The sequence below is a fragment of the Physeter macrocephalus genome, chromosome 21, assembly GCF_002837175.3.
Source record: "Physeter macrocephalus isolate SW-GA chromosome 21, ASM283717v5, whole genome shotgun sequence".
NCBI classification, from domain to species: domain Eukaryota; kingdom Metazoa; phylum Chordata; class Mammalia; order Artiodactyla; family Physeteridae; genus Physeter; species Physeter macrocephalus.
Window position 1 is genome coordinate 99,026,093 of NC_041234.1, and position 9,934 is coordinate 99,036,026.

Genomic DNA, 9,934 nt, shown 5'->3' on the forward strand with positions numbered 1-9,934 from the left:
AATATCTGCTTCATATATCAAGTGAGTTAGGAAACGTTTCCTCTCCTTCTGTCATCTGGAAGAGATTGTGGAGATTTATTATTATTTCTTCAATAACATTTGATATAATTTCTCTGAGATGAGGGCTTTGCTTTTTTGTAATATTTTCATTTTTAAATCAACTTATTTATAGACATATGCCTGTTCAGATTTTCTATTTTTTCCTTGTGAGTATTGGTAGTTTGTGTCTTTCAAGGAATAGGTTAATTTCATGAAATTGTAAAACTTGTGAGCATAGAGCTGTATATAGCACTCATATTATCATTTTAAGGTAGTAATAATGACTTTATTTTTTTTTTATATATCATTGTTTTGTGACTACCTTTTTTTCTGGGTTAGTTTGGCTAGAGGTTTATCAATTATATGGATCTTTTCAAAGAACCAGCATTTATTTTCATGGATTTCCTCTATTGTTTTCCTGCTTTCAATGTCTTTGAAATTATACTCTAATTTTTATTATTTCTTTCCTTCGGTTGCTTTAATCTTCAACTTTTCTTATTTCTTTTGCCTCCTATGGTATAAGTTAAGTTTATTGATCTTAGGTCTTTCTTCTTTTCTAATATACACATTCAATGCTATAAATTTATCTCTAAGCACTGCTTTTGCTGCATCCTGTAAGCTTTGATAAATTACATTTTCATTTAGTTCAAATTATTTTTTATTATTGAAGTATAGTTGATTTACAATGTTGTGTTAGTTTCAGGTACACTAGTTCAAATTATTTTTAATTTCTCTTGAGATACTATTTGACACATTTCATTTATTAATTAAATTGATTGAAATATTGAATTAATGTGTTGTTTAATTTCAAAATATTTGGCAGTATTCTTTTTATCTCTGTTTTATCAATTTCTCATTTAATTCCATTATACTCTGAGGACTTTGTGTGATTTATATTCTCTTAAATTTGTTAAAGTGAGTACTATGACCCAGAATGTGATCTATCTTGGCAAATGTTCCTTGTGAGCTTAAAAAGAATGTTTATTATGCTGTTGTTAGTTGGCGTATTCTATAAATATCAATAAGATCAAGTTGATTGATAGTGCTATTCAGGTCAACTATATGCTTACTGATGTTCTGCTTGCTCGATTTATCAGTTACTGAAAGAGTACTGTTGAAGTTCCTAGCTATAATAATGGACTTGTCTATTTTTTATTACCGTTCTATGAGTTTTTGCTTTATATATTTTGATGCTCTGTTGTTAGATGTGACCACATTAAGGCTTGCTATTTTTTGGCAAGTTGACACTTCATCATCATGTAATTCCACCTTTATCCTTAATAATTTTCCTTTTTCTTAGTCTGCTTTGTTTGAAATTAATATAAGAAGCCTACTGTCTTTCGTTTATTGTTACCATTATACATGATGTGAGCCATACTTCCTTTTCATCCAAAAGCAGTTTCAAGTCTATACTAAAATAAATACACACACATATATAAATACACAGGCTTTGTACAACAATCTTCATAACACATTTATTAATAATAGCCCCCAAATGGAAGCAACACCAAGGTCCATCAACAGGAGAATTGATTAACAACACATGCTACTTTTATAAAATGGGATACTATTCAGCAGTAAAAAGGAATGGGCTAACAAAATGAGCACTAGCTTGGATAAGTCTCAAAAACAAAGAAGTTAGGCATAAATGAACTCATACTAAATGATTACATTTAAATAATATTTTTGAGCTGGCAAAACAGTTTATGGTGATAAAAATTAGAAAGACACTCCCTCTGGATGCAGGGAGAATAAACTGGAAAGGGACATGAAAGAAACTTCTGGAATGATGGAAATGTTCCCCTGCATTTTGTTTTAGATGGTGATTACATGGATTTATACAGCTGCCAAAACATCAGATGGAACACTGAAGATGCATTTTATTGTATGCAGGTTAGATCTCAATAAAAAGTCCAGGTCCTGTAAATATATTTGTGCATTTCCTAAATGTGTAAGGTAAATAGTGAAATAGGCATGCTGTAATACAAAATAAGAAAGAAAGAAAGAAAGAAAGAGAAAAAGAAAGGAAGGAAGGAAGGAAGAAAGGAAGAAAGGAAGAAAGAGAAAGAGTTAAACTGTTTCTTATGTAAGATATCAGCCAAAGAATCAGGTAAGCAATTTGTCAAGGAGCAGATAGACATATTTTTGGTGGGATGACTAGTAATATTACACTTTAATTATGTGTGGACAAACGGATTGTTCATCTGTGAGAGAAATATTAATCTGTTGCCTGAGTCCATTCAGACAGGGCTATACCCACTGAGTTCGAAAGAGTTAACTTACTGGCATGAACCAAGTCTTACCCATCAGAATGTACTATTTAGCAGTTCTATTGACAAAAGATTATTCACTAGATACTCTATTTAGTTTAAGTGTGTTCATCAAAACTTTCATATGAGGAGTTTATGGGGAAGATGAAAGACTATGTTCATACATTAGGACTGTGATAATAATTAGCTGTTTGTTTTTTCTCTCTTGATAATAGAGGGACATATATGTTTTTGTTTTAGTCCATTCAGGCTGCTATAACAAAATACCACAGATTGTGTGGCTTATAAACAGCAAACATTTATTTCTCACAGTTTTGGAGGCTGGAAGTCCAAAATCAGGGTGCCAAGTATGATGGAGTTCTGAAGAAGCTGCTCTTCTAAGATGCAGACTGCCAAGTTTTCACTATGTCCTCATATGGTGTAAGGGATGAGCTAGTTCTCTGGGGCCTCTTTTATAAGGGCACGAATCTCACTCATGATGACCTAATCACCTCCCAAAGACTCCACCTTCTGATACCATTACCTTGGGCATTAGGTTTTCAACATATGAATTGGGGAGGGACATAAACATTCAGATCGTAGCACTTTCCCATTTTGGAGACAGAACTAAATTCCATATCTATCAATAGGCTATATTAAATAAGATTTTAAAGGACTAGGTAACAGGCCTAAAACAAACATGGTTGGAACAGTAGTATACATAATTCCATCTAAAAATGAACCATATTAATTCTGAATTCTGCTTCTAGAATCATAAAACCAGAAAGATGACTATATTAAATTCCTTCATTTTACAGATAGGGGAATTCAAGTTTAAAGAGATCAAATGGCTCATCTCAATTTACACAAATGAGTTAGTGGCATAGCTGGGGCTAGGACATACTCCCCCTTCTTCAAGTATATTTTTTCTAATCAATTCTTGGCATAACTCAAATTAATATACTGCCCTTTTCACATACTGCACTTTACAAAATACACCCAATGGTGACTTAATGTTGAGAAATTGATTGTGGTTGATTAGAGAGAAGGAAGGGTAGCTCAACTTTGTTGAGGGGGAAACAAGTGTAGAAGAAGTTAAAAAGCTTCATTAGAATAAAATAATAAGAAATTAAGCATAGTGAAATCCTTTCAAATATACCAGTTTAGATTTGACCCCATTCTCATCACTATATCTGAATGATCATTACTTCTCAGTCTAGAAAGTGATTTATATCCCCAGTAAGAAACATTCAAAAAAGAAAAAAATGTCATTTTATAAGTAAACAAATTCTTCAACTCCACTTTGTAAACCTTGTACCCTGTCAGACATCCTTATTTTGGTAGATAATTTTCTCTGATTTTTTAAAATACATATTCTCTATCTCATAGAATTCATTACTTTAGGATTGGGGACATATAGATGTGGCAGTTGTATTACTTCATCATGTGCCCAAATGCTCTAAAATATTCTAAGATGTTCTCCTCATGATATCCACCTATAGTTATTGATAGTAGTCGCTCCCAAATTTTCAATAATGAAAACAAGTGCTACTCCCAAAGCCATATTATTAATCTGGGAACTTTCCTCCTAAATGCTGTAACAAATGTATTGAATAATTACTATTTACCAGGCATGGTGCTAGGTATTTTACATGCATTATTTTATTTAATTCTCACAACAACCCCATAAGGTTGGCAATATTATTATCCTTATTTTATAGATGAAGAAGCTGAAAAAAGGGCTTTGCAAACACCAAATTTTATCTAAAATCACGTCTAGAATTCACAATTAGTAAAATTGAACTTTATAGCATTAAGTGGAGTTCCATCATAAGCAAAATGTCAATAGGTCAGAAATTGGAAAAAAATAGGTGGTTATAAACTACTTTCTCTAAAGTACTTGTCATCAATTTTGACCTTCTGGCAGTTGTCAGTTCTCCCTTTGTGATTAAGTGGCATTTACAGAGTTGTTTTAAGTTTCAGAACAAAATAAAACATATAAACAATGGAATAAACATTTGTGGAGCTTGGCCTTTGACCAGACATTTATTTTTTGTCTCCTCCAAAATTTTCAGAAAAATTAGACATTTGACATTTTCTCTTTGAGTAGAGGCTGCTTTTCACTATGCTTCTTCTTACCATTTTCTCTTACTACCTTCTAAATCCTATCTGATCTTACACATACCAGAGAGCAAAAGATGGTTGCATATTTAGAACAGAAGGGTTAGAAAAGTTTACACTGAATATCACCTTCCATATTCTTCCTTTTCTTCATTTCTTTCTCTTGCACTTGCACATAATGTAGTATGAGCTATCTAAGAAGTCAGTGGCACAATTTTCAAAATAATCTTCAGTAGATGTGTGTGCAGGAGTGAGCAATTTCAGAGATTTTGGTTAAAAATATGTTTTCAGCAAAAATGACAATAGATTTGTGTTCTCTGACTTGCAAACATGGAAGGTCTTTATCAGCACACTTTGCAATTCTCAAGAATGCAGTTATAGCCCTAGTAATAGTATACCACACATAATTTCACATTCTCCAAAGAAGAATTCTTAAGATGCTTATTGTTTAGTCCAATAATAATCTTGGCATAATCTCTTTTAGTATGTTTAATTTTCTAGACACTAGCGGTTTAGTTTTCATTTCACATTACTGGTTCTGTGTTCTAAACTTTAGATAATATATGTATGTAAAATATATACCTAACAACAAACCAACCAATGGTGAGGTATTTAATCTAAGATATGTACCCTTTAAATATTTGACAGATATGTTGAATATATTTATGCTTATATTAATGCACATATTAAGCTCACAAGGATGACATATAATGGCACACTTGCTTAATAAGTTCTCTTTGTTCCTTTAAGTTTTGAAGACTCTATAGCATCAATTTTCCTTTTATTGCAATCTCTTGACTATTATGGTGGTATATTCCAGTATGCTGTCAGGTAATTGCCATGCAATGAATTTATATTTAAACCACATTACATTCCCCAAAATCTTTAAGTTAATTTTGTACTGTAAGATTTTTTTATAAGAGAAACTTGAGTAACATCACCTATGAATTCTCCTAAGCCACAGGAAAAAAAAGACTTTGCAGATGTATCACATCTTAGCTTGGGTTTGGAAAATAGTTCAGACTATAAAATGTAGCTTCTGTTAGCAAATAATAGGGTGTATGATATAATGAATACTAAGAACTTTATATTGGTGATTCCAAATCTGTTTCCTGTGAGTGACCCAAAGCAAAGACTAAACAAATATAATTAAGTTTTGCTGCATAAAGTTATTATTTGTTTAACTGTTGTAATCCTCTTACTAAATATATCTGAAATTTAATTTGGTGACAAGAAGTAAATATTGAAAAGCACTGTGAGCTCTCATCATATCTGTCTGGTATGTACCCCTACTTTGATAATTTTTATATTTGCATAATTAAAACTTCTTTCCCCTACTGTTTCCTCAAGTTCAGTAAAATCACAGTGAAAACTTCTTGGAAATAAAAGTAGGAGACATCAGAAAATCAAAATTGTTGTTATTTTAATCTTATGAAAATCAAACAATTGTGCGATATGATGCATAGTAGACGCACACATAGAAATGGTATTCTTTCAACTTGGTAGCCAAGACCCTTGGGAAAGTCTTTCAGGAACCTACACAATAGAGCTAAAATGATAGGAATGGAGGACACTTTTGTCTCCAGTATAAAAATAAAGGCTGATGAATTTAGCAAAAACAGGAACTATTGCTTTTATTTACTGCTGATATAATACAAAGTGTCATCATGAGGAGAATTTAAAGTGAATTGCGGGGGAGAACTTCAAGATGGTGGAGGAGTAAGACGTGGAGATCACCTTCCTCCCCACAAATACATCAGAAATGCATCTACATGTGGAACAACTCCTACAGAACACCTACTGAATGCTGGCAGAAGACCACAGACCTCCCAAAAGGCAAAAAACTCCCCACGTACCTGGGTAGGGCAAAAGAAAAAGCCCATATGTAATGTCAGCTGAAGCTCCCTAGAGAGCGCTTGAGTCTCAGTACAGAACCTTCAGTCCAAAATAATCTGACCAGTTAAAAATACATAAAACAGAGCCCCAAAGAAAGAAAAAAAAAGAGAGAGAAGAAAGAAAAGAAAACAGCCAAACAAAAAAATACCCAGAGACATATAAAAATGAGGTGGCTAAACAGAGTAAAAAGAGGCAAAATATGATTTTGAAGCTTTGGTAACAATTTTCTATATGGCTTTAGCCAATAGCCAAAGGTGAATAAAAGGTCTATGACAGTTATCTGAGTTAATTCCACTGGAAAAAATTCTTTCTTAATTTCTAAGACTCTGAGGCAGGGGTTTCAACTTGTTTTAGCCTCTAATAGTCTGGATATTGCTTTAGATCTCTGAGATATTTTTTTTGTTTGTTTTAAAATGCTATTGTTTAGTAAAATCATGTTATTTGTAAAATGAAATCAAGCAATATAGGAAGATAAGGGATGAAAATAAAAATCCCTTGAAATTCTAACTGTAGTAGCTTTTAAGAATGGATTTCATGTGACAGCATGTTTTATTTTTCCTATTCAAATCTCCTTCATCCTTCAAAGTAGAGCTCTGGTTCTACCTCTTCTGAGAAACCCTCTGTGATTAGATTGCTTACCTCTCACCTGTCTTTGCTTTTGATTAAGTTCTAAAAAATAATGGAAACATTCTTCAGTTAGACATTCATTAGATATAATTTATTTTTATTTTCCCTAAAAGAATGTAAGCTGCTCAAGTCAGAACATATTTATACCTCATTTACAATATCTTATGTAGTAGTAATAATGCAGGAGACATTCAATAAGTCAGTAATTTTTTACTTGTTTTGTACTATTCATTTCTGTCACCAGGTTGACGTGCCTCAAAACAAAATAGCTTCAACCGAGGAGGTCAGCAGAAGACCCAGACCAGCAATCTCAGTCCCTTGATAGTAAGCAAAGAATTGCAAACCATCCCCTTTAAGCATAAGCACAAAGCAAAAATTTATTGAAACAAAGATACACTCTCAGAGAGAGAGGGAGAGAGAGAGAGAGAGAGCAGGCTATTTCTGTGAATTGAAAGCTGCATTCTTATACAGGCTTAAGGGCACTTTGTGTGTGTGTGTGTGTGTGTGTGTGTACACTTTTTTATTTGAATACCTACATACAGTTATTTGGGTATACACGTAAGAGTTGAAAATGCTGGGTCATTTGGTAATTTTATTTTAAGCTTATTTAGGAACCGTCAAACAGTTTTTCACAGTGGCCACACCATTTTACGTTCCCAGTAACAATTTCTAAGGGTTCCAATTTCTCCACATTCACCAACACTCTTTTTGGAGTGATAGGGGATCATTATTTGATTGACACTTCTGAGCTTTGGAACAAGTTTACTGCTGCACATCCTCTCACCCTTGACTCGCTAAGAAATGCCCACCAGGGGGGCTGGGGGGAAAAACCACATGTAGATTTTATTTTTTTATATTTTATTTATTTTTTTATACAGCAGGTTCTTATTAGTTATCCATTTTACACATATTAGTGTGTATGTGTCAATCCCAAACTCCCAATTCATCACACCACCACCACCACCCCTGTCACTTTCCCCCCTTGGGGTCCATACGTTCGTTCTCTACATCTGTGTCTCTATTTCGGCCCTGCAAACCGGTCCATCTGTACCATTTTTCTAGATTCCACATATATGCGTTAATATACGATATTTGTTTTTCTCTTTCTGACTTACTTTACTCTGTATGACAGTCTCTATATCCATCCACGTCTCAACAAATGACCCAATTTCATTCCTTTTTATGGTTGAGTAATATTACATTGTATATATGTACCACAACTTCTTTATCCATGCGTCTGTTGATGGGCATTTAGGTTGCTTCCATGACCTGGCTATTGTAAATAGTGCTGTATTACACTATGTAATACAACATGTATTAGTTGACCATAGGTGCATGGGTTTACCTCTGGGCTTTCTATCCTGTTCCATTGATCTATATTTCTGTTTTTGTGCCAGTACCATATCGTCTTGAATACTGTACCTTTGTAGTATAGTCTGAAGTCAGGGAGCCTGATTCTTTCAGCTCTGTTTTTTTTTCCCTCAAGACTGCTTTGGCTATTTGGGGTCATTTGTGTCTCCATACAAATTTTAATGTTTTTTGTTGTAGTTCTGTAAAAAATGCCATTGGTAACTTGATAGGGATTGCATTGAATCTGTAGATCGCTTTGGGTAGTATAGTCATTTTCACAATAATGATTATTCTAATCCAAGAACATGGTATATCTCTCCATCTGTTTGTATCATCTTTAATTTCTTTCAGCAGTGTCTTATAGTTTTCTGCATACAGGTCTTTTGTTTCCCTAGGTAGGTTTATTCCTCGGTATTTTATTGTTTTTGTTGCAATGGTAAATGGGAGTGTTTCCTTACTTTCTCTTTCAGATTTTTCATCATTAGTGTATAGGGATGCAAGAGATTTCTGTGCATTAATTTTGTATTCTGCAACTTTACCAAGTTCATTGATTAGCTCTAGTAGTTTTCTGGTGATATCTTTAGGATTCTCTCTATATAGTATCCTGTCATATGCAAACAGTGACAGGTTTACTTCTTCTTTTCCAATTTGTATTCCTTTTATTTCTTTTTCTTCTCTGATTGCTGTGGCTAGGACTTCCAAAACTATGTTGAACAATAGTGCCAAGAGTGGACATCCTTGTCTTGTTCCTGGTCTTAGAGGAAATGCTTTCATTTTTTCACCATTGAGAATGATGTTTGCTGTGGGTTTGTCATATATGGCCTTTATTATGTTGAGGTAAGTTCCCTCTGTGCCCACTTTCTGGAGAATTTTTATCATAAATGGGTGTTGAATTTTGTCAAAATCTTTTTCTGCATCTATTGATATAATCATATGGTTTTTCTGTTTCAATTTATTAATATGGCATATCACATTGATTGATTTGCATATATTGAAGAATCCTGGCATCCCTGGGATAAATCCCACTTGATTATGGTGTATGATCCTTTTAATGTGTTGTTGGATTCTGTTTGCTAGTATTTTGTTGAGGATTTTTGTATCTATATTCATCAGTGATATTGGTCTGTAATTTTCTTTTTTTGTAGTATCTTTGTCTGGTTTTGCTATCAGGATGATGTTTGATAGACTTCACCTGTGAATCCATCTGGTCCTGGACTTTTGTTTATTGGAAGATTTTAAATCACAGTATCAATTTCATTACTTGTGATTGGCCTGTTCATATTTTCTATTTCTTCTTGGTTCTGTCTTGGAAGGTTAACCTTTATAAGAATTTGTCCATTTCATCCAGGTTGTCCATTTTATTGGCATAGAGTTGCTTGTAGTAGTCTCTTAGGATGCTTTGTATTTCTGTGTGTCTGTTGTAACTTCTCCTTTTTCATTTCTAATTTTATTGAGTTGAGTCCTCTCCATCTGTTTCTTGATGAGTCTGACTAATGGTTTATCAATTTCGTAGATCTTCTCAAAGAACCAGTTTTTAGTTTTATTGATCTTTGTTATTGTTTTCTTTGTTTCTATTTCATTTATTTCTGCTCTGATCTTTATGATTTCTTTCCTTCTGCTAACTTTGTGTTTTGTTTGTTCTTCTTTCTCTA